The following is a 25,917-nucleotide window of genomic DNA, read 5'->3' on the forward strand; positions in this document are numbered from 1 at the left end:
AAAAATGCATAAATAATTTATTTTTGATGATGAAAATGTGTTTCCTGCTATAAATTCTTCTTTATATATATTGTTGTCTTAAACATGAAAACATACTCAATCACTACGCAAGTATTAATATGTTTTAATAAACAGGTACTCTTATAAAACTCAATTTCATTTTTTGAATTCTTTACAATTTTTTTCATGAAGGTATTAATATTGCTCAAATCTAGGTATAAATTTCATCTACGTCTTTCTCACAGATATGTATTTTTTCATTTTGCAATAACAGTATTTATTCTATAATCTTGAAAATACTTGGGTTTTTATAAGGTTTAAGATGATCTGTTCAACAGTAAGATGAATCAGACTTTTATATTTTAATTGTATTGGAATAAATGAGGTAATATGAATTTTTATGGTCAATTGTGTCCCCTATCGTAGACCCCACCGGCTCCATGTACGTGCTTTAAGTACATGTATGTTCCCTCCTCTTTCAGCTATGAAGACGCAAATACATTTGCGTCCAACGTTAACATGTCCTCTTTCAGATCCACCATGAATGGGTCAGATATTCCGTTCCTAAGTGTACCTTGCCAACGTCTTTATGTGGTGCACTTTCATGATTTCTTGCTCTGGCAAGTTAGGCCCTGATTTCTGCCATCGAGCCTCTTTCTGCCTTCTGCCTCTGAAAGCCGCAGCCTGCTGCTCCCTGACCCTTGACTTACTCCCTGCGCGGCGAGCTGTGCCAGGCTCGGCCTGCCTTGCCTGCCAAGACTGTATTCAACCCTCAAGTTATCTGCTCCGCTCCTCGAAAATACATTCCTGTCTAGTAGTTTACGAAAACATCCTTCCCAGCTGCAGAGCAAAGGGCCCGGCCTCACTGTCTCCATGCAAGTAAATTCATAGCTTCCGTTACCATGGTAGGCCCATGGCCCTCCCATCTCATGTAGACACGTAGTCGCATATGCACGCACTAGCAGTCAGTATAGAATAGCCTCTGCCCGAGAGACCTTTCCTTTCAGATAATACAGTTCCTTAAACACAAGATATTAGATATGATTTGGGATTAGGTTGATCTGACACCCCAGACTTCTGTCTCCTCATGTAGGGCTAAATGTCAAGTCCCCTTCACCCTCCAGTTCCACGTCAATCACACGTCATGCTGCTGCGCGCGCATCTCTGTCACATATTTTCTGCTGACACTGCAGGATTCACTTATGGATCCACCCACTTGTAATACGTTTTATGTGACGTTGTCTAGAACACGCCTTCATGCACGCTTTCATGCACGCCTTCTGTTACGTACATGTGTCATTATCTCGTTTCTCTCAGCTGTTACGCCTCCTGCATAAGTTTTACTGTAATGCATTGACTATATATATGATAACCTGTCAATAAAGTATTGTCTATCCCTTCCTGAACCTTCATGGTGATGGAACATGATTGCCTGGTTTAAACCAATTCCTTTTAAAACCTCAAATACCACAGATTCTGACTCTTATTTTTGACTGAGTTATTCTTATTATATTTTACCGCATAAATTCCGCATAGGTAATTTAAATTTACCACATAATTGGCGCCCGAATAGGGACCCCTCCCCCACCCCACGCGCCGGAGCTGCGTTGCAGGCCCGGTGCCCTGCCACAGCCGGACGAACAACTACGCGTACCCGCAGGATTTCCTGTATCTCCCTCAGGCCAACGGAGGTGACTGAGGCTGCAATCGACACCCAGACGAGGCGGTGAGGAGTGCGGAGGATCCCGACCAGAGCCTAGCTGAGAGAACAAAGTCCGAGGTATTCAGAGGCCCACCAGGTTCCGAAGTTCCGAAGTACCTACGTCACGAGTCCAGTCCAATCGAGTCGAGTCCAGTCCAGTCCAGTGTCGAGTTTCCGAGGCCTTCTGTTCCGTGCTTCCCGGTGAGTACCGTTGCTGGGGGCGCATCTAGACGAGCGCATTAATTTGTGCCGGTCAAGACGGGTTTGGGTACACAGACCCGGTCTGCACTGTTTTTAGCGGTGTATCTGTACTGTTTAGCAGTATATCCGGTCTGCACTGTTTTAGCGGTGTATCTGTACTGTTTAGCAGTATATCGAGTATGAAGGTAGTTAGTTTTATTCTAATTAATATTGTTCGTTCTTAAATGTTTTAAATGTGTTTTAATGTTGTGGTATGAATGATTGTTCGATCTGCATTATCGTGGTTATTGTATTAATTGTGTTCAAATCCAAGTAAGTATCGAGTAGTAAGGTTCAAGATGTCGTTATTCTCTAAACTAAGACAGATAAAAACCAGAAAAGGGGTACTAGAGGAGGCTGTTCCCATTCCACCTAGGGACACTCCAGGGTATTTTATGTACCCTAAGCATGGCCTAGATGCCGTATTATTTCTCGATTTGTGGGTGGACTACACCAAAGATCTAGCAGAGAATCAGAGATGGCCCGCTGCTGGGACATGGGATGCCGATTGCATCATGAGAGTAGAAGAAGCCTTATGGAAAAAGAAAGCCAGACAGTCACAGAAAGATGCCATTGAATTATGGCGTAAAGAATCGCATAGACGTACAGAAAAAGCACTTCGAAAAGAAGAGAAAAGTAGAGAGGATTCAGAAAAAGCCCGGGAAAACGTATTAGTTGAGGAAGGTATACGAGTAAAAGCCGAACAAGTAGACAGACAACGAAACACTCTTATGAATGGTATGTATCCTCTCCTGGCCGATGGTTTACCTAAGGCCACCCCGGAAGTACCAAAAGACCTGCCACCTCCATTACTCCCGACTAAATTACACCACAAGACCGCAAAGGACATTTTCCTTTCTTCCTATTTAGACGATGTAGCCCCCGAATATGTTAATGCTCCACCGCCACGCACACCACCTGTTGATGGCACTCCACCCCGAGATAATCTACCGTCACCTCCGCAACGACATACTCCTCCTCCCGTTCCACCTCTTCCGCTTCTTCCTCCGCTCCTTCCTGCACCTATTCTCCCTACTCTACACCCAACAAATCCTTTTGGACCTGGCACCTCAGGAGGTGCAACAGGTTTTCAAACGCCACCACCAGCACATCGATTGACTTATAGGGATTTAGCACACCAACGTACACCCCAAACAGCGGGTTACGACATACTTAATGAGCCTCATACAGACTGTAGATATGATCCAGTACCCGGTAAAGATGACAGAATGATGCTATCATCAGTACGTCTACGACGAGTTGCAAACTATTTAATGATATTACCAGGAATGATTGATCATTTAGACAAAATATATCATTTTGTTCAGACGGGGGAAGGTCCTGAAAGTATTGGCGATGCCATAGCATACCAGAAAGTTGACACTCAGAAAATGATATTACGTTTTTTCATAAACTGCTTGATAAGAAACCAAGACAGGCCTGGTGTAGACCAGGAAGAAATGAAAGCACTTAATAAATGGGGACAGAATATAGCGGACGGAAAACATGATAAACAGAATAGTATAGAAAATATGTGCCGAAGGATCCGAAAAGCAGTAGAACAAATACATGAAAGACCACGGCCCGAAAGAGAGCTAGAAGCAGATAAGACTGAATCCTTGGAGGAGGAGGAAACAACAGAAACGACAACAGGACAATTACAGTTACCAGCTAGAGAAATGATAGCCTATGTAGGTAAGGGAAGGCCGTTTAATAATTCAATGCGTCCGGTACGCCCAGAAAGTAAGAGACTTTTTCAAGCTGCCATGTCAATCCCGAAGATGCCTGAACACTTATTTCAGGCTACCGATAAAATACTTCAAGAACGAATGGGGTACCATGTACTCAATTCTATGGATGAACAAGAATTAGCCAGGTCAGCAGTACAATGGGCTGACAGTTCTGATAAATATAATGATGACGCATTAGCACAAACATTTTTGAATCTTTCTCCTGATGAACAGAAATTAGCCGGAATATACATGATTCAGCATCTCCTTATATTGTATAAAAGCCAACATTCTGATCCAGGTCCCCTACCTGATATATTAATAGAGTTACTCCTGAATAGATGGAGAGGTCTAGGTACCGACTTAATTAAAATAATTCTAGAACATCGGCACAGATATAGTGCCTTCCTGTGTCCGCAGTTTGATCCAGCTCCACCCGTAGACAGAAAAATGTATTACATAGACAGACAGAATCCCTTGCGAGAAGTACATCCAGTCAAGAATGATGATAATACCTTTAGACGCGTGTTTGTGTACACGCCCATAACAAAGATGGAGCTATTAGAAATGAAGAAATTAGTGCCCTGCCACGACAAGGATCCAGCAGGTTTTCACCGTGAAATAAAAATTCATATTACCATGTTACTCATGGGTGATTACACCTATCCCGACATCATGAAAATATTAAAGGTATTATTGCCTGCCGGTATTTATGAGAAACTCAAGGAAAAAGAATGGGAGGTGGGGGAAGCAAAGATTGATTGGGCTGCATTAGAGGATGAAGAAAATACTAGAACCCCAGGCCTAGGGCTCGGGGACAAAACTAAAGCATTACCAGGATTGTTAGTACAAGTATTGCCACGTCTGTTAGCAACGAAAAAGGAAGACTGGGATGCAATCTCAGCCTGCAAACAGAAACACGATGAAGACACTAGTGATTTTTATTCCCGTTTTGAGAAATGTTTTGTTATTAATAGTGGCTTGAAACCAAGTAGCGAGTCACATCCACATCTTTTTGTATCCAAGTTAGTCGAAAATTCTCTGCCCCAAGTTAAGAATCGTGTTCTGAAAGTCGAGAGCACATGGCAAGCTAATACGCCTTCACAAATGTTACAAATGTTACAGTACCACCAGAACAGAATTAGAGAGGAACAAGAACACGAGCAAAGACGTATGAAAGACACAAAAATGAAAATGTTAGTTGCTCAGTCAGTTCCAGCTGACGGTCAGAAAAAGGGTCAGACACAGTCACATAATTCAACAGCTCCTGTTAAAGGGATATGCAACTATTGTAAACAGCCAGGTCATTATATAAACGATTGCGCAGTTTTGAAACACAATATCTCTACAGGTAAAACTAAAGAGAGACCTCGTCCTCCTAGACAGGACCAGGTCCAACAACAAGTACCACAGAATATCCAGCCTATGCAAGCATCTCAACAGACACAACAGACCGTAGCAGTTCCACAGCCACAACCTATTGCCGCAACACAAAACACGACACAGCAAATGTACCAATATGCACAAAATGATTATCCCGACTATCAGCGATACACATGAAACAGCCTAGAGAGGGAAGTTGGCTTGCCTCTTATTGAGGTTCCTGTAGATCAAGAAGGTCCTTATGTACATAGTCAAGTATTAGGGAAAGACAGAAAGTTTTTAATTGATACAGGGGCAAGCAGGACAACTATCAGTCACGATGAGGTTCCAGGGGCACCCCTCTCAGGCTCACAGAATGTTTCCCTTGGATTTTCAGGAAAGCCTATTATTAATGAAGTATCGCAACCACTTCCCCTTGCAGTTGGTCCATTGACACGTACTACAGATTTATTACTAACGAAATCATGTCCAGAAAACTTGTTAGGTATAAAGACATTGAAAGCTCTAGGAGCTGTTATCTGCTGTTCTCCGGAAGGAGTAAGACTGTTTCTCCGTGACTTTAAAGGTCACTATGTGTTGAGAGATATTGATCCCAGATTACAGAATGTTCCTGCACATTTGTGGGCACAAGGCCCCACTGATGTAGGTTGTATGCACATTACACCATATCGAGTCACACTCAGACCAGGAGTGGTCTTGCCACGAATTCGACAATACAAGTTACCTCCAGATGCTGTAGCGGCTTTACTGAAAATCATTGACGAGCTCATTGCACAAGGAGTGGTTGTAGAAACCGACTCCAATGTATGTAACTCCCCCATCATTCCAATTCTTAAACGCACTGATCCAAATGCACCTCCTGTTTATCGATTAGTCATCGATGTGCGCGGATTAAATAAATGCATTGTACCACAATACCCCATGGTTCCAGATATCTCGTCTCTATTGACTGCCATTGATTCTGAAGCAACGTTCTTTACTGTAATTGACCTGAAGAACGCCTTCTTTAGTGTCCCCATTGACCCGGAAAGCCAATACCTTTTCGGATTCTGTTTAAATGGACGAAGCTTCAAATTTGCACGCGCACCTCAAGGATTCACAGAAAGCCCCAGCATCTATAGCCAAGCACTGAAAAGACAGCTAGACAGTATACATATGCCTGATAACACTGCCCTGTTACAGTACGTCGATGATCTGTTGATCACCGCCCGGAGCGAACCTGAATGTGAACAAGCATCACTGACGGTTTTGCATTTCCTGGCTGACAAGGGACACAAGGTATCCCCTTCGAAGCTGCAATTCTGTGTTCAGCAAGTTGTTTACCTAGGCCACTTGCTGTCCAAAGGGGGGAGACAGCTCACACCTGACCGCATTCAGTTAATTGTAAACATGTCACCACCGAAAACGCAAAAGGAGGTACGGGCCTTCATAGGCCTCACTTCTTACTGCAGACAATGGATTCTCCAGTACGCATTTCTAGCAAAGCCACTCATACAGTTGACAACCCAAGAGGCAGCGTCTTCGACTGCCCTCCCTTGGACTCAGGAACATACGCAAGCTTTTGACGACTTAAAGAAAGCCTTATGTCAAGCACCAGTTTTAGCGACACCATATTACAGCAAGCCTTTTACACTTTTTGTCACAGAACGCGAAGGTACTGCATTGTCAGTGCTGACGCAAGAACAAGCAGGATCACACAAACCGTGTGCTTATTTTTCTAGCACATTAGACCCAGTAGCCCAGGCTCTGCCTGCGTGCTTGAAATCAGTAGCAGCAACAGCTCTAGCAATCAGACAAAGTGATTCCATAGTGTTAGGACACCAATTGACAGTAAAAGTTCCACACTCCGTGGAAGTTCTCTTAAACAGAACACAGACCCAGCACTTGACAATAGCACGACTGACAGGTTATGAATTGACATTGTTTCAGCCACACATAGAAATCAGACGTTGCAACACATTAAACCCTGCTACACTTTTGCCATTAAATGGGACAGATCCATTGGCACATGATTGTATCGAAGTCATTACTATTACGACGAAACCCAGACAAGACTTGACAGACACTCCATTACCAGATCCAGACCTGACACTTTACGTGGATGGTTCATGTATGAGAACAAGTACAGGAGAATTAGTGGCCGCTTATGCAGTCACGACAGAAACTGAAGTCATAGAAACAAGTTGTATTGATACCCTGTCAGCTCAAGCAGCAGAGCTCATCGCTCTGACTCAAGCCTGTATTCAAGCTAAAAACAAGAGAGTTAACATATACACAGATTCACGTTATGCATTCGGAGTCGTACACGACTTCGGTGTCCTGTGGCGAGAGAGAGGTCATTTGACTTCTCACAGGGCCAAAATTCAGCACGGCCCCCTTATTCAAACTCTGTTAGATGCAATACATCTGCCTATAGCTATATCCATCATGAAGTGTAAGGCACATACAAAAGTCACTGATATCATTTCCCAGGGTAACGACCTGGCGGACCGAACAGCCAAGCATACAGCTCAGACTCACGCAACTGACTTGACAAAGACAATAGTCCAGATACCGACACATTGCATGACAGTTAGGGATCCCACCCTAGATGTAATTGACATACAGACACATGCTACACCAGATGAAATCAAGAAATGGACTGAACTAGGAGGGATCCAGACAGATCAGGGATGGATGACGAAGGGAAAATCTACATGGTTTCTCCCTGACTCTATGGTCCAAATAATCATTAATACAGTACATAGTCCTGCACATTTAGGGGAAAAAGCCATGTTAGACAGTATTCAAAACATCTGGTTCAATAAACATTTACGAGCAGCAGCCAAACAGAAAGTGCGTACTTGCATGATTTGTTGTCAGTTCAACCCAGGTAAAAGCATTCCCGTAGAGCAAGGTGGATTCCATCCTCCCGATCACCCTTTTGAAGTCCTCCAGATGGATTATATTCAGATGGAACGTTGTCGAGGATTCAAATATGTCCTCGTAGTTGTATGTGCACTTTCCCGTTGGACAGGAGCATATCCCGTCCCAGATTACACTGCTCCGACCACTGCCAAGCAGCTGGTTCGTGAATTCTTCCCCAGATATGGTTTGCCCCGCGTCGTATACTCCGATAACGGTCAGCCATTCTCGTCCGAGTTAATGAAGCAAGTATCTCTCCTGCTCGGCTACCAATGGAAGTTCCATTGCGTCCGACATCCCGAGGCAGCAGGCCTCGTGGAACGCCATAATCAGACTCTGAAAATTCGCCTTGCCAAGATCTGTAGAGAGAAGGGAGTCGACTGGATAGTAGCTTTGCCAGTTGCACTCTTTTATATAAGAATGGTCGCACATTCCAGAACAGGGCTATCCCCGTATGAGGTGGTCTTTGGTAGGCCACCGAATATGTGGGGGACGCCTTTGCCTAGAAAAATCACTGATGTTGACTGTATTATGGTGACCGATTACCTTGCCTCCTTGATGTCTGCACTACAATCTTGTCGTTCACAGGTAGCTGCAGCCTTTCCTGACAACACCGAGGTGAAGCCCCATGAAGTGGTTCCTGGGGATTATGTGTTCGTAAGGAACTTCGACCGAAGAAATCCGCTGGAGCCCCGTTGGCAGACGCCGAAATTGGTTCTTCTGACCACAAGGACAGCAGTGAAAGTCGAGGGCCGCAAGGGCTGGCTTCACTCAAGTCATATAAAAAAATTTCATGGACTGCTTCCAGATCTGAACTCTCAGCCGCCCGGCCCTCCTCCACAGACTGACTCAAAACTCCCCCTGGTCGAGAACACTTCTTCCCAGAATTACAGACCGAAATTGAGGTCTAGCAAGTCAGACAGTTTAATTGTTTAAGTCCTCCCCTAGGTGAATCGGTTGAACGAGTTTTCTGACATGTATCCCCTAGACCCCAATAGAGAGAGAGATAGACAGAAACAGCTCAAGAAAAGTGAATATTGTAAATCTCTTCGCAGCCACTGCATTGTGACACTATTGATTATGTTTTTTCTAAGTCTTCTGATTATTGCTGCGAGTATATTGTTACACATCTACTACCCTATTTTCAAGCGTGCACATGCTCCCTTCAATGTCACTGCTGAGCATTCTTTCAGTGAACTACCCCCGCATGAACTGTCTTACCGACTTGCGCTGCACAACAACACATTCATCAGTATGTTACATCATTCCCATCAGACCAGCAATGCTACAAATTGTTGGATATGTGGTCGACTCCCTCCCTATCAGAAATACAAGGGAGTTCTGCCCCTCTTCCCGTACCCGTTTACACACAATGGTTCCTGTGGGGCATGGTTTAGTTTAATAAACTCTCTAGATTCCGATTCCGTAGTTTACCAGGGCAACTGGGTATGGGGTAACCTGAACATAGTTCTGCATAAAGTATGTTTTCCTGACAAGGAGGGTCTACCAAAAAGAACAGGAACTGATCTAGAAAATGAAGTATATGGTTTAGGTAACTTTACACTTAACCTCATGATTCTGAATGTTGAGTCCGAAACCGAACCAGTCTTGCCCGCTATGTCCGTATTACCAGTCAAAGGTGAATTATGTGTCAAAAAGAATGGTTCAGTACACCTGGGTCATAGTAAATGTACTACTGTGATCGAATTCAGTGATAAAGGCAAGTCTACATTTAAAGCTTCACGTCATTCCTACTTCGTTTGTGGTCATACTGCATATATACGCTTACCTCTAGATTGGGATGGCACCTGTTACATTGCATTTCTTCTGCCACCTGTTTTCCTAGCCCCTCCTGATTATCATAGAAACACCCATCTAGTACACAATAGACCACAGAGAGATCTCCCGATTGTCGACTATACTGAAACGGCATGGGAACAATATACAGACTTCAATAAAGGTTTCTTCCCCTACTTAGGTGCTGTCTTTAACAGTAAACTGATACGAAAATTAACCAGAACCCTCGAAGCAGTAGTGAATGAAACTACCTCCGCTCTAGGTAACTTAACAGAGGAGCAGTCTGCTATGCGGATTGTTGTTCTTCAAAATCGTCTCGTCCTTGATGTCATCCTGGCCGATAGGGGCGGAGCCTGTAAGGTCATCGGGTCGAGCTGCTGTGTTTTCATTCCAGAAAACGCGCCATCAGTATATAGAGCCATAACTCGTCTTCACAAGATTGCAAGTCAGATACACCAGAATCCAGGCACCTGGACTTGGTCCGGTTGGTTCTGGAGTGTACTATCAGCCTGGGGATGGAAGGTCCTATCCTTCCTCGGAATAGCCCTTCTCATCGTGTTCAGTTGTTGTCTATGTCTACAATGTGGGCCAGCGATTTGCGGCTTGTGCGCCACATCATGTATTCCTCATTCAAGTCCACATTCAAAATCTCGTCGGAAGAAAGAAGAGCAAATGATGTTACATGAACAGATTGATAGATTAATGAGGATTGATATATCATGAAGGGTCCGTAGGGGACAAGGAGGGAATGAGGTAATATTAATTTTTATGGTCAATTGTGTCCCCTATCGTAGACCCCACCGGCTCCATGTACGTGCTTTAAGTACATGTATGTTCCCTCCTCTTTCAGCTATGAAGACGCAAATACATTTGCGTCCAACGTTAACATGTCCTCTTTCAGATCCACCATGAATGGGTCAGATATTCCGTTCCTAAGTGTACCTTGCCAACGTCTTTATGTGGTGCACTTTCATGATTTCTAGCTCTGGCAAGTTAGGCCCTGATTTCTGCCATCGAGCCTCTTTCTGCCTTCTGCCTCTGAAAGCCGCAGCCTGCTGCTCCCTGACCCTTGACTTACTCCCTGCGCGGCGAGCTGTGCCAGGCTCGGCCTGCCTTGCCTGCCAAGACTGTATTCAACCTTCAAGTTATCTGCTCCGCTCCTCGAAAATACATTCCTGTCTAGTAGTTTACGAAAACATCCTTCCCAGCTGCAGAGCAAAGGGCCCGGCCTCACTGTCTCCATGCAAGTAAATTCATAGCTTCCATTACCATGGTAGGCCCATGGCCCTCCCATCTCATGTAGACACGTAGTCGCATATGCACGCACTAGCATTCAGTATAGAATAGCCTCTGCCCGAGAGACCTTTCCTTTCAGATAATACAGTTCCTTAAACACAAGATATTAGATATGATTTGGGATTAGGTTGATCTGACACCCCAGACTTCTGTCTCCTCATGTAGGGCTAAATGTCAAGTCCCCTTCACCCTCCAGTTCCACGTCAATCACACGTCATGCTGCTGCGCGCGCATCTCTGTCACATATTTTCTGCTGACACTGCAGGATTCACTTATGGATCCACCCACTTGTAATACGTTTTATGTGACGTTGTCTAGAACACGCCTTCATGCACGCTTTCATGCACGCCTTCTGTTACGTACATGTGTCATTATCTCGTTTCTCTCAGCTGTTACGCCTCCTGCATAAGTTTTACTGTAATGCATTGACTATATATATGATAACCTGTCAATAAAGTATTGTCTATCCCTTCCTGAACCTTCGTGGTGATGGAACATGATTGCCTGGTTTAAACCAATTCCTTTTTAAGGAATAAAACCCCTTTTAAAACCTCAAATACCACGGATTCTGACTCTTATTTTTGACTGAGTTATTCTTATTATATTTTACCGCATAAATTCCGCATAGGTAATTTAAATTTACCACATAAGACCTAATGAAAATGATTTGTTATATAATAATGAGAAAAGCAAGGCACTGCTGAGAGTTGAACTCAGTATCTCCTGTTTACTAGACAGGCGCTTTAACCAGCTAAGCCACAGCACCCACTTGATTCTTAATTTTGAAACACTTTTCTTTATGGTGTTCAAGAGAATATTGCTTTTTCACTTTCATATTCTTTTCTAAGTTCACACACTTCTCTACTCAAACACTTAAGATGAATGAAGACTCTTCACTTATTCAAAAACACCTCTCTAATTTGAAGTTTACCCTATTCATATCATTTTAAAATATACCTTGCTGAAGAATGGATTAGTTGAATTCAACAATAGAGTGATCATTCACCTCTATCTTGTTCTTTGTCATTTTCTTTTCCCTATTTCAGTCAATGCATTCCTTCAAAAATCTTCACAATACCAAGCATTTTATTTAATTTTTAAAATAACTTATTCTTAAGTTCATAGAACCAGATGTTTATTCTTAAATTGTATTCAACACTTGTTTGATGAAAATAATTCGGAAAGCATGGAGAAAACAGTTAGGTACTGCTGAGATTTTAACTCAGGATTTCCTGTTTACAAGACAGGCTCTTTAACCACTAAGCCAGGGCACCAACATTATTATTAAAAAATGCTTAAATAATTTATTGTTGATGATGAAAATGTGTTTCCTGCTATAAATTCTTCTTTATATGTATTGTAATCTAAAACACGAAAAGATACTCAATCACTGATCAAGTATTAATATGTTTTAATAAACAGATACTCTTATAAAACCCAGTTTCATTTCTTGAATACTTTACAACTTTTTTTCATGAAGGTATTAATATTGCTCAAATCTAGGTACAAATTTCATCTACGTCTTTCTCATAGATATGTCTTTTTTTCATTTTGCAATAACTGTATTCATTCTATATTCTTGAAAATATTTGGGTTTTTATAAGGTTTAAGATGATCAGTTCAACAGTAAGATGAATCAGACTTTTATATTTTAATTGTATCGGAATAAGACCTAATGAAAATGATTTGTTATATAACAATTAGAAAAGCAAGGAGCTCCTGAGAGTTGAACTCAGGATCTCCTGTTTACTAGACAGGCGCTTTAACCAGCTAAGCTACAGCACCCACTTGAATCTTAATTTTGAAACACTTTTCTTTATGGTGTTCAAGAGAATATTGCTTTTTCACTTTCATATTCTTTTCTAAGTTCACACACTTATCTACTCAAACACTTAAGATGAATGAAGGTTCTTCACTTATTCAAAAACACCTCTTTAATTTGAAGTTTACCCTATTCATATCATTTTAAAATATACCTTGCTGAAGCATGGATTAGTTGAATTCAACAATAGAGTGATCATTCACCTCTATCTTGTTCTTTGTCATTTTCTTTTCCCTATTTCAGTCAATGCATTCCTACAAAAATCTTCACAATACCAAGCATTTTATTTAATTTTTAAGATAACTTATTCTAAAGTTCATAGAACCAGATGTTTATTCTTAAATTGTATTCAACACTTGTTTGATGAAAATTATTCCAAAAGCATGGAGAAAACAGTTAGGGGCTGCAGAAATTTGAACTCAGGATATCCTGTTTACGAGACAGGCGCTTTAACCACTAAGCCACAGCACCAACATTAATAGTAAAAAATGCATTAATAATTTATTTTTGATGATGAAAATGTGTTTCCTGCTATAAATTCTTCTTTATATATATTGTTATCTTAAACATGAAAAGATACTCAATCACTACGCAAGTATTAATATGTTTTAATAAACAGGTACTCTTATAAAACCCAATTTCATTTTTTGAATTCTTTACAATTTTTTTCATGAAGGTATTAATATTGCTCAAATCTAGGTATAAATTTCATCTACGTCTTTCTCACAGATATGTATTTTTTCATTTTGCAATAACAGTATTTATTCTATAATCTTGAAAACACTTGGGTTTTTATAAGGTTTAAGATGATCTGTTCAACAGTAAGATGAATCAGACTTTTATATTTTAATTGTTTCGGAATAAGACCTAATGAAAATGATTTGTTATATAATAATGAGAAAAGCAAGGCGCTGCTGAGAGTTGAACTCAGGATCTCCTGTTTACTAGACAGGCGCGTTAACCAGCTAAGCCACAGCACCCACTTGATTCTTAATTTTGAAACACTTTTCTTTATGGTGTTCAAGAGAATATTGCTTTTTCACTTTCATATTCTTTTCTAAGTTCACACACTTCTCTACTCAAACACTTAGGATGAATGAAGACTCTTCACTTATTCAAAAACACCTCTTTAATTTGAAGTTTACCCTATTCATATCATTTTAAAATATACCTTGCTGAAGAATGGATTAGTTGAATTCAACAATAGAGTGATCATTCACCTTTATCTTGTTCTTTGTCATTTTTTCCCCCTATTTTAGTCAATGCATTCCTACAAAAATCTTCACAATACCAAGTATTATATTTCATTTTTAAGATAACTTATTCTAAAGTTCATAGAACCATACGTTTATTCTTAAATTGTATTCAACACTTGTTTAATGAAAATTATTCCGAAAACATGGGGAAAACAGTTAGGTGCTGCTGACATTTAAACTCAGGATTTCCTATTTACAAGACAGGCCCTTTAACCACTAAGCCACAGCACCAACGTTAATAGTTAAAAATGCATACATAATTTATTGTTGATGATGAAAATGTGTTTCCTGCTATAAATTCTTCTTTATATGTATTGTAATCTAAAACACGAAAAGATACTCAATCACTGATCAAGTATTAATATGTTTTAATAAACAGATACTCTTATAAAACCCAGTTTCATTTCTTGAATACTTTACAATTTTTTTTCATGAAGGTATTAATATTGCTCAAATCTAGGTACAAATTTCATCTACGTCTTTCTCATAGATATGTCTTTTTTTCATTTTGCAATGACTGTATTCATTCTATATTCTTGAAAATATTTGGGTTTTTATAAGGTTTAAGATGATCTGTTCAACAGTAAGATGAATCAGACTTTTATATTTTAATTGTATCGGAATAAGACCTAATGAAAAATATTTGTTATATAACAATTAGAAAAGCAAGGAGCTCCTGAGAGTTGAACTCAGGATCTCCTGTTTACTAGACAGGCGCTTTAACCAGCTAAGCCACAGCACCCACTTGATTCTTAATTTTGAAACACTTTTCTTTATGGTGTTCAAGAGCATATTGCTTTTTCACTTTCATATTCTTTTCTAAGTTCACACACTTCTCTACTCAAACACTTAAGATGAACTAAGACTCTTCACTTATTCAAAAACACCTCTCTAATTTGAAGTTTACCCTATTTATATCATTTTAAAATATACCTTGCTGAAGCATGGATTAGTTGAATTCAACAATAGAGTGATCATTCACCTCTATCTTGTTCTTTGTCATTTTCTTTTCCCTATTTAAGTCAATGCATTCCTACAAAAATCTTCACAATACCAAGCATTTTATTTAATTTTTAAGATAACTTATTCTAAAGTTCATAGAACCAGATGTTTATTCTTAAATTGTATTCAACACTTGTTTGATGAAAATTATTCGGAAAGCAAGGAGAAAACAGTTAGGTACTGCTGAGATTTGAACTCAGGATTTCCTGTTTACAAGATAGGCGCTTTAACCACTAAGCCAGGGCACCAACATTAATATTAAAAAATGCATAAATAATTTATTGTTGATGATGAAAATGTGTTTCCTGCTATAAATTCTTCTTTATATGTATTGTAATCTAAAACACGAAAAGATACTTAATCACTGATCAAGTATTAATATGTTTTAATAAACAGATACTCTTATAAAACCCAGTTTCATTTCTTGAATACTTTACAATTTTTTTTCATGAAGGTATTAATATTGCTCAAATCTAGGTACAAATTTCATCTAAGTCTTTCTCATAGATATGTCTTTTTTCATTTTGCAATAACTGTATTCATTCTATATTCTTGAATATACTTGGGTTTTTATAAGGTTTAAGATGATCTGTTCAACAGTAAGATGAATCAGACTTTTATATTTTAATTGTATCGGAATAAGACCTAATGAAAATGATTTGTTATATAACAATAAGAAAAGCAAGGCGCTGCTGAGAGTTGAACTCAGGATCTCCTGTTTACTAGACAGGCGCTTTAACCAGCTAAGCCAAAGGACCCACTTGATGCTTAATTTTGAAACACTTTTCTTCATGGTGTTCAAGAGAATATTGCTTTTTCACTTTCAAATTCTTTTCTAAGTTCACACACTTCTCTACTCAAACACTTAAGATGAATGAAGACTCTTCACTCATTAAAAAACACCTCTCTAATTTGAAGTTTACCCTATTCATATCATTTTAAAATATACCTTGCTGAAGAATGGATTAGTTGAATTCAACAATAGAGTGATCATTCACCTCTATCTTGTTCTTTGTCATTTTCTTTTCCCTATTTCAGTCAATGCATTCCTACAAAAATCTTCACAATACCAAGCATTTTATTTAAGTTTTTAAGATAACTTATTCTAAAGTTCATAGAACCAGATGTTTATTCTTAAATTGTATTCAACACTTGTTTGATGAAAATTATTCCGAAAGGATGGAGAAAACAGTTAGGTGCTGCAAAAATTTGAACTCAGGATTTCCTGTTTACGAGATAGGCGCTTTAACCACTAAGCCACAGGACCAACATTAATAGTAAAAAATGCATAAATAATTTATTTTTGATGATGAAAATGTGTTTCCTGCTATAAATTCTTCTTTATATATATTGTTATCTTAAACATGAAAAGATACTCAATCACTACGCAAGTATTAAGATGTTTTAATAAACAGGTACTCTTATAAAACCCAATTTCATTTTTTGAATTCTTTACAATTTTTTTCATGAAGGTATTAATATTGCTCAAATCTAGGTATAAATTTCATCTACGTCTTTCTCACAGATATGTATTTTTTCATTTTGAAATAACAGTATTTATTCTATAATCTTGAAAATACTTGGGTTTTTATAAGGTTTAAGATGATCTCTTCAACAGTAAGATGAATCAGACTTTTATATTTTAATTGTATCGGAATAAGACCTAATGAAAATGATTTGTTATATAACAATGAGAAAAGCAAGGCGCTGCTGAGATTTGAACTCAGGATCTCCTGTTTACTAGACAGGCGCTTTAACCAGCTAAGCCACAGCACCCACTTGATTCTTAATTTTGAAACACTTTTCTTTATTGTGTTCAATAGAATATTGCTTTTTCACTTTCAAATTCTTTTCTAAGTTCACACACTTCTCTACTCAAACACTTAAGATGAATGAAGACTCTTCACTTATTCAAAAACACCTCTCTAATTTGAAGTTTACCCTATTCATATCATTTTAAAATATACCTTGCTGAAGAATGGATTAGTTGAATTCAACAATAGAGTGATCATTCACCTCTATCTTGTTCTTTGTCATTTTCTTTTCCCTATTTCAGTCAATGCATTCCTACAAAAATCTTCACAATACCAAGCATTTTATTTAATTTTTAAGATAACTTATTCTAAAGTTCATAGAACCAGATGTTTATTCTTAAATTGTATTCAACACTTGTTTGATGAAAATTATTCCGAAAGCATGGAGAAAACAGTTAGGTGCTGCAAAAAATTTAAACTCAGGATTTCCTGTTTACAAGACAGGCGCTTTAACCACTAAGCCACAGCACCAACATTAATAGTAAAAAATGCATAAATAATTTATTTTTGATGATGAAAATGTGTTTCCTGCTATAAATTCTTCTTTATATATATTGTTATCTTAAACATGAAAACATACTCAATCACTACGCAAGTATTAATATGTTTTAATAAACAGGTACTCTTATAAAACCCAATTTCATTTTTTGAATTCTTTACAATTTTTTTCATGAAGGTATTAATATTGCTCAAATCTAGGTATAAATTTCATCTACGTCTTTCTCACAGATATGTATTTTTTCATTTTGAAATAACAGTATTTATTCTATAATCTTGAAAATACTTGGGTTTTTACAAGGTTTAAGATGATCTGTTCAACAGTAAGATGAATCAGACTTTTATATTTTAATTGTATCGGAATAAGACCTAATGAAAATGATTTGTTATATAATAATGAGAAAAGCAAGGTGCTGCTGAGAGTTGAACTCAGGATCTCCTGTTTACTAGACAGGCGCTTTAACCAGCTAAGCCACAGCACCCACTTAATTCTTAATTTTGAAATACTTTTCTTTATGGTGTTCAAGAGAATATTGCTTTTTCACTTTCATATTCTTTTCTAAGTTCACACACTTCTCTACTCAAAAACTTAAGATGAATGAAGACTCTTCACTTATTCAAAAACACCTCTTTAATTTGATTTTTTTATATTTTTTTTTATTTTCAATGGCAGAGGCATAACAAATACAAGGATGAAGAAGACAACATTTAGGCAATGACAATCATTCACATAGTTGCAGATAAAGAATACAAAAGAGAAAAAAATTAAAACATATAGCAAGTAAAATATCTCTTTACAGATGTGGTCATTATTGAGTTAGATCCAATTATCAATAGGAGACCATAGCTTCCTGGCAAATATCTTCTTTCTCTGACCTTTCAGTTTGTAAACTGCTTTGTCCATTCTATAAACGTTTAACAGCTTTCCCAACCATTGCTCAAATGATGGTGGATCGACATCTAGCCATCTTGAAGTAATACAAAAACGGTAAATGGACATTCCAATAAAAAGAAAATGTTCTTGATCAGCAGATAAACTCTCGGATGGAAAATATACGCCAAAAATAATCACAGAAGGACATAATTTGATATTAACATTGAGCAAATTGGTCAAAAAATTTTCTATCTTATTTATATATACAGTTAATTTAGGACAGCTAAAGAACATGTGACATGAGTCTGCTGCTAAAATTCCACAACGGCTACAATTGATGCCTTTCGTAGCTTTCCATTTGACCAGTTTAGCAGGTGTATAGTAAAGATCTAAAAAAGCCATATAATGTTGACTTTTAAGAGAGCTGTTAATTAGTGTTTTGTTGCTAATCTCGAATGCCCTTGCCAAATCTATCCCTTCTATACACAGTTTCCTTTCCCATTTCTGGGCTTGTTGATCGAGATCGTCATGCAACCTGTTAATCATTAGCTGATAAATTGTACCAATACGGCTATCCCTCCTACCACTCTCCAAGATATCATTAGTCTCCATTGCGTCGCTGTATAAGAGGTTTTTTTTTTCCAAAAAGCTACGAATTTGTAAGTATTTGAAGAATTCGTTTCTAGAAAGACCAAATGTATCTTGGAGTTCAGAGAAGGACATCAAAACCCCGTTTTGATACAGTTGCCCAATTGAATGAATCTGTCCCAGACGAAGTCGATGGGTGGGGATATCTTGAGAAATCCCTGATAATGAAATATTGCAACAGATAGGTGTATACAAATTATATTTTGAGGTTATCCGTAAAGCTTTATTCATTTGTCTCCAAACCAAGAAAGCAGAAAGAAAAACCTTAAATTTTGTTTTTTTGTAATAGCTCGGCTCCATAAATATCAGTAAGGATTGGCGCACATGAGCACCCATAAGCATTTCAAAAATAGATGGTGCCATAAAGGTTTCGTTGACATGGTCATGAAATAGTAAAACCTTAATTGTTTTAAGAGTAACAGCCCAATAATATATTCTAAAGTTCGGAAATCCCAACCCAGCTCGCCCTTGCGGGAGGGTACACCACTTTAAAGATCTTCTTGAGCGACGATACCCCCATAGAAATCTGGACAACATCCTATCTATTTTATTAAAAAAAGACATAGAAAAAAATAGGGGAATAGTACGAAAAAAATAAAGAAATTTTGGAAAGATTAACATCTTAATGACATTGGTCCGTCCGAATAAAGATAAATGTAAATTATTTATCCTTTCTAGAGTTCTATTAATGGATAAGAGTAAAGGATCCAGGTTTAGTCCAACAATGTCATCTATTTTGGATGATATAGTTACACCGAGGTATGTAGCAGTAGAGTTTAATGGAATATCCGTGGGTGTACCAGTTTTAGAATGTACAATTTGGGTTTTTGAGATATTTAATTTGTATCCAGAGAATTTACCAAATTCACTGGCAACTTCAATTATTTTAGGTAAAGCGGTAGAAGAATCAGAGGTTACAATGGCCACATCATCTGCGTATGCTAAAACTTTGTGATCTACCTCATGAAGTCGGACTGGTGGGATGCCAGGTTCTGTGATTAGTCTGTTCAAATAAGGTTCTAAATAAAGTGCAAATAAAAGTGGAGAACAGGGGCAACCTTGTCTGGTCCCCCTAGTGATTGAGAATGGTCTGGAGATATCCGTGCCTAGTCTTATTACACCCTTTGCATTAAAATAAAGTGACTGTACAGCTTTAATAAATTGTAATGGAAAACCCTTCCATTCTAATACAGACCAAAGGAACCCCCAGTCTACTCTATCGAACGCTTTTTCAGCATCGAGTAAGATCACTCCGACTGGGGATTCCTTTGCTTGAGCCCAATCCAACAGTGCAATAACACGTTTAATGTGATCTGTAGTGTCCCTATGTTTAATAAACCTGTGTTGAGTGTGAGAAACCAAGCCTGCCATAACATCATTTAGTCTATTTGCGAGGATTTTAGAAAAAATCTTACTGTCTGCCGTAATAAGGGAAATGGGACGATACGAGCCTAGTTCCTTTGGATCCTTGTTCTTTTTTACAAAAACAACTATAGTGGCAGTGGACCAAGAATCAGGAGACTTGTCTTGAAATGCTACATTAAAGATTTTTAACAATTCTGTCTTCAACAAATGTCTAAATGTCCGATAACATTCAAGGGGGATCTGGTCGGGCCCCATGGCTTTACCGGCTGCAAGACTCATAATAGCCTTTTCAATCTCTTCCCAGCTTATTGGCCTAGCAAATAAATCGGTATCATCTGTGCACAAAGAAAGTTGGTTAGTATTTTGTAAATAATTTATGGGATTAAGAGTCTTATCAACTTCATTATTATGATCGTTATACAGCATCTTGTAAAAGCCATGAAATGCCTCTAATATTCCTTCCTTACTTTCGTGAGAGATCCCATTTGTGTCTTTAACACACTGTATTTCATCAAAAGAAGATTTTTGACGTAAACGCTGTGCTAAAATTTTCCCCGTGCGTTCACTAAATTCGTAGCGTTCAGTTTTATATTGTTTAAATTTTGCAGCTACTTCATCGGCAATATGTATGCGAAGACCTGAACGTTCGATGGTTAATCGTGTTTGTGCATCCTCTATGCTAACGTTGTTTTTGCAAGCAGTAGATAATTCCAACTCGGCCAGCCTGACCTTGTTTAGCCTATCCTTAAAATCTGTTTGGTTTTTTTGCCTCTTATAATTTGCGAAGCTGATTGTCTCGCCCCGTACAACGGATTTAAAAGAATCCCAAACTACTTGTGGGGAGGCAGTATCATTGTTTATTAGAAAATAATCTTTAATGATTGTAACCATAAACTGAAGGTACTCTTCATCTAATAATAAGTTTCTCTGGAATGACCAGGATCTAGTTGGGTTTTGACAATCAGTGGGGAATTGAATCTCGGCAATTATGGGATTATGGTCTGAAATGACTTGTGGTAATATTTCAATACGGATTTTCTCCAGAAAAACTGAGGATACAAAAAAATAATCTAAACGGACAAATTTTCGATGAGGAATAGAGAAAAAAGTATATCCAGGGTCATTATAATAGAATTTATTCCTGACATCAGTTAGCCCGTTACTTAATACCAGGTCTCTGAGTGCTTTATAGGTTTTAATCTTACGGCCCATATATCTCTTCCCTGATTTGATGTTCCAATCGGCTGACATATGAATATTTAGGTCCCCACAAACTATTATCGGTTGTGTCCAAATGGATAACTCTGCGTTCATAGAATTAAATAATTCGGCATCGTCCAGATTGGGGCCATAAATACAACATAAGGTAAATTTGCAGCTTCCAATTTTTAATTCAGCAAGCCCCCATCTGCCCCATTTATCAGATAGTGTTTTTAAACACTTCCCTACTCCCTTTCGCATACAGATTGCAACACCTCTCTTAATACCCATTTGTTTAGATGTAATCAAAACTTCTAATCCCAGATTATTCAAAAGAAAACGTTTATCCCATGAAATGTGAGTTTCCTGGATGCATAACAAATCAATATTCAAAGTTTGGAGCATTGTACGAAACATAGCAATCTTCTTTAAGTCATTGAGACCATTAATATTAATAGTACATATTTTCACCTTTTTATACATGTCAAAAATAGTGGAAAAAAAAATTATTGACCATCATCACTAGCATTTGCTCTTCGATATTATCATTTGAATGCCTTATATTCATCCCTGTATTGAACACCTCTGCCTTACACCCCCACCACCAACCGCTGCCCTTGCCCACCCCCACCCTTGTTCCCAGAACCCCTCCCCCCACCCTCCCCACTATAGGAGGCACAGGAACTTTCAGTTCCTGAAACGTATGGATGCCGTGTCCCTAACCCCTAGCGTCCTTACTAAGAAAAAAAAAAAGGAAAGAGAAAAGGAAGAGAAGGAGAAAATTCAGAAGAGAGATAAGAAGAATATAGAATAGAGAAGCATAATGGTCCTGCATTTAAATAATTTTTAAACAATATAATTACTATACGCAAGTTCTGAATTTATCGTACTATACATCAAAGTTCTTCATAATCATTCAGAGAGAATCCAAGTACTCCTTGGCTTTAATTGTAGAAATGAAATATTTTGTTTGGCCTTTAAATATAGTTTTTAGTTTTGCAGGACCTTGAAGAAATACTGCTACTTCCTTCTTCTGAAATTCAGGAATTAATTGCTTCAATTGCCATCGTTGAGCCACAGTAGCTTGGCAATAGTCTGGTCGCACAAAGAACTGACAGCCTAGACCATCCGCTTTCTTATCTGGTCTTGCATTTGCATAAATAGATTCACGGGCAAGGAAGTTATTAAATGACACCAAAATGGCCCTGGGATAATTTTCTTGACCTTGTCGTGGTTTCCTTGCTGTGAAAGGGAATCTATGTGATCGTTGTATTTCCCGAGCCCAGTCCCAATCAGTAATTTCTGGAAAAGCATTGTTTAATAAATTGATAATGAACCTCCTCGGGTCACCTCCTTCTTTGTTTTCAGGAATCCCCAAAAAGCGCAAGTTGCTTCTGCGGGCCTGATTTTCCAAACTGGCTAACTTGTCAGATAAATCATCCTTTTGTGCTTTGAAATCTCCCACTTCTTGTCTTTGGGCCATGCATTCTTCTTCTAACACAGATATCCTGGCTTCTGCTTCAGTGACCCTGTCAGCGGTCTCTGAACATAGTTTAATTGCACGTCGTACTGCATTTTTAACTTTGGCACATGTCATTTGCGTGCGTTGATTCTCGGCCTTACTTTCTGCCCTATGATTCATCATTGTGTCAAATATTGTTTTCAGTGTGATCTCTTCGTTGTTATCTTGTGGCAGAGTTGGATCAGGTATAGCGTTATGGCTAGGCCCCAAAGTATCATTAGCAGCAGAAGCGATAGATATTAGGTTAGGAGATAGGGAGTTCGCGTCGTTTGGTGAATTGGGAATGGTCTCTTTACTCGCTGCACGAAGAGATCTCTTCTTCCTCAGCTTCTTTTTAATGATAGTAGCCGCATTGGTATTATCAGGGCTTATACCGGTCTCACCCTCAGAGGATAGACTCTCACAGCTAAAGTCTGCCCAGTCTTTATTTAAACCTGTCGCTTCATCGGATGAGAGTTCTGATAAAGAGTAAAAATTTTCAGGGAGCTCCTGATTATGTTGCTGCACAGTAGTTTCTTTTTCATTTCGTAAATCACATGGTAAGTCATTTGATAATAATGATAACGATGGGAGAGAGCATGCTCGATTGGTGATAGCTCCACCTGGAACTGGAACTGCAATTCCCATAATACCCTTCCTCAGAGAGTCAGTCGGTATCAGAGTTGATATCAAAATTGAGGGATTATTAGAATTATTCTGATTATCACCACTTGTGGATGGTTGATTAGAGGATTGTGTTACAGTCATATCAGTACTTTGATTATCATTACCATTATCAATATTTTTCTTTTTTGCAGCATGCTTTTCGAACAAGTCTGGTAATGTTTGTAGCGCAGAACTTTTCATGCCAGGTATTTCATTAGATTTAATAGCGGCCCCCTTGTTAGGGTTCTTACCCTGTTTTGTAGCGGTTTTACCAGGAATCAGTGGTATTGCCTCTGCCATCTCGATCTCCTCGTTCTCTTGCTCCACGTCTTTCAAATTGGACCCAGGGCCGTTTTTCTTGTAGCTGCATGTGGCAATAGAAAGTGGAAGTGGCGTCCTCTTTTTCTTCCGTGAACCACCTCTGCCTGGAAAAACGCTACTCTGTGCCCAGCACAGACAAAGTGTAGCACGCCACAGCGGGGACCGCCGATGGAACTCGAGGAAATTTAGTAACATTCGTGAACTCCGCCTGTCGCAGGGATAGTTTGTAGCAGTTTGTAGCAGTTTGTTGTTGCTATATACTAGTATAGCGAGATGCGATTATCTCTCCTCCGGTTTGGCGCGCTCTGCCTCCGTGGCTCTGTCTGTCCTGCACGGGTCAAACACCGGTGAAGTCAGCGTCAATCACCAAACAATCTCACCGATACTAGAGTCCTCCCAGGAAACGGTCGACGCCTCTCTGCTGCTGTGGAGCTCCGTGTCCGACTCCGGGAATAGTAAACGGAAATAGTAAACGCCTCTCAGGCTCCGCGAAGCTCTGTCTCCGTCTCTGAGCAGTCCGGCCCGGGGCAGCCTCTACGGGCAGCGGTAATGGCAGCAGCCGGCCGGAATCCAACCAACGTGTTCCACCGTCAGGTGAGATGAACCTGCTAGTTAAGATAATCTGCAGAATTGGCAAAGGATCCCATAGTCGTCTCTTGGGCGATTAAACACGGAGAATAACTAAGTTTCTCCTTCTCTTCACGATATAACGCCAGGAGCGAGGGAGCTAGCTGCCTACATAGCCTTCCCCACGGCAGCCATCTTGCCTCAATTCCACCTCAACACCTCTTTAATTTGAAGTTTACCCTATTCATATCATTTTAAAATATACCTTGCTGAAGAATGGATTAGTTGAATTCAACAATAGAGTGATCATTCACCTCTATCTTGTTCTTTGTCATTTTCTTTTCCCTATTTCAGTCTATGCATTCCTTTAAAAATCTTCACAATACCAAGCATTTTATTTAATTTTTAAAATAACTTATTCTTAAGTTCATAGAACCAGATGTTTATTCTTAAATTGTATTCAACACTTGTTTGATGAAAATTATTCGGAAAGCATGGAGAAAACAGTTAGGTACTCCTGAGATTTGAACTCAGGATTTCCTGTTTACAAGACAGGCACTTTAACCACTAAGCCAGGGCACCAACATTAATATTAAAAAATGCATAAATAATTTATTGTTGATGATGAAAATGTGTTTCCTGCTATAAATTCTTCTTTATATGTATTGTAATCTAAAACACGAAAAGATACTCAATCACTGATCAAGTTTAATATGTTTTAATAAACAGATACTCTTATAAAACCCAGTTTCATTTCTTGAATACTTTACAATTTTTTTCATGAAGGTATTATTATTGCTCAAATCTAGGTACAAATTTCATCTACGTCTTTCTCATAGATATGTCTTTATTTCATTTTGCAATAACTGTATTCATTCTATATTCTTGAAAATACGTGGGTTTTTGTAAGGTTTAAGATGATCTGTTCAACAGTAAGGTGAATCAGACTTGTATATTTTAATTGTATCGGAATAAGACCTAATGAAAATGATTTGTTATATAACAATAAGAAAAGCAAGGCGCTGCTGAGAGTTGAACTCAGGATCTCCTGTTTACTAGACAGGCGCTTTAACCAGCTAAGCCACAGCACCCACTTGATTCTTAATTTTGAAACACTTTTCTTTATGGTGTTCAAGAGAATATTGCTTTTTCACTTTCAAATTCTTTTCTAAGTTCACACACTTCTCTACTCAAACACTTAAGATGAATGAAGACTCTTCACTTATTCAAACACACCTCTCTAATTTGAAGTTTACCCTGTTCATATCATTTTAAAATATACCTTGCTGAAGAATGGATTTGTTGAATTCAACAATAGAGTGATCATTCAC

General features: G+C 38.7%; 6 non-coding genes across 6 annotated transcripts; all 6 read right to left on the bottom strand.

The window, feature by feature from the left end:
• Positions 1–12,763: 12,763 nt before the first annotated feature.
• TRNAT-AGU (transfer RNA threonine (anticodon AGU)) lies at positions 12,764–12,837 on the bottom strand. The gene has a single exon. It is a non-coding gene; the product is annotated as a tRNA-Thr (tRNA).
• Positions 12,838–14,798: 1,961 nt separating this feature from the next.
• Positions 14,799–14,872, bottom strand: TRNAT-AGU (transfer RNA threonine (anticodon AGU)). Its single transcript has one exon. It is a non-coding gene; the product is annotated as a tRNA-Thr (tRNA).
• A 1,962-nt stretch (positions 14,873–16,834) lies between these two features.
• On the bottom strand, positions 16,835–16,908 carry TRNAT-AGU (transfer RNA threonine (anticodon AGU)). The gene has a single exon. It is a non-coding gene; the product is annotated as a tRNA-Thr (tRNA).
• A 944-nt stretch (positions 16,909–17,852) lies between these two features.
• TRNAT-AGU (transfer RNA threonine (anticodon AGU)) lies at positions 17,853–17,926 on the bottom strand. Its single transcript has one exon. It is a non-coding gene; the product is annotated as a tRNA-Thr (tRNA).
• Positions 17,927–25,095: 7,169 nt separating this feature from the next.
• Positions 25,096–25,168, bottom strand: TRNAT-UGU (transfer RNA threonine (anticodon UGU)). Its single transcript has one exon. It is a non-coding gene; the product is annotated as a tRNA-Thr (tRNA).
• Positions 25,169–25,603: 435 nt separating this feature from the next.
• TRNAT-AGU (transfer RNA threonine (anticodon AGU)) lies at positions 25,604–25,677 on the bottom strand. The gene has a single exon. It is a non-coding gene; the product is annotated as a tRNA-Thr (tRNA).
• Between the last annotated feature and the right edge of the window lie 240 nt (positions 25,678–25,917).

This window comes from Lissotriton vulgaris, chromosome 12, assembly GCF_964263255.1.
Source record: "Lissotriton vulgaris chromosome 12, aLisVul1.2, whole genome shotgun sequence".
NCBI lineage: Eukaryota > Metazoa > Chordata > Amphibia > Caudata > Salamandridae > Lissotriton > Lissotriton vulgaris.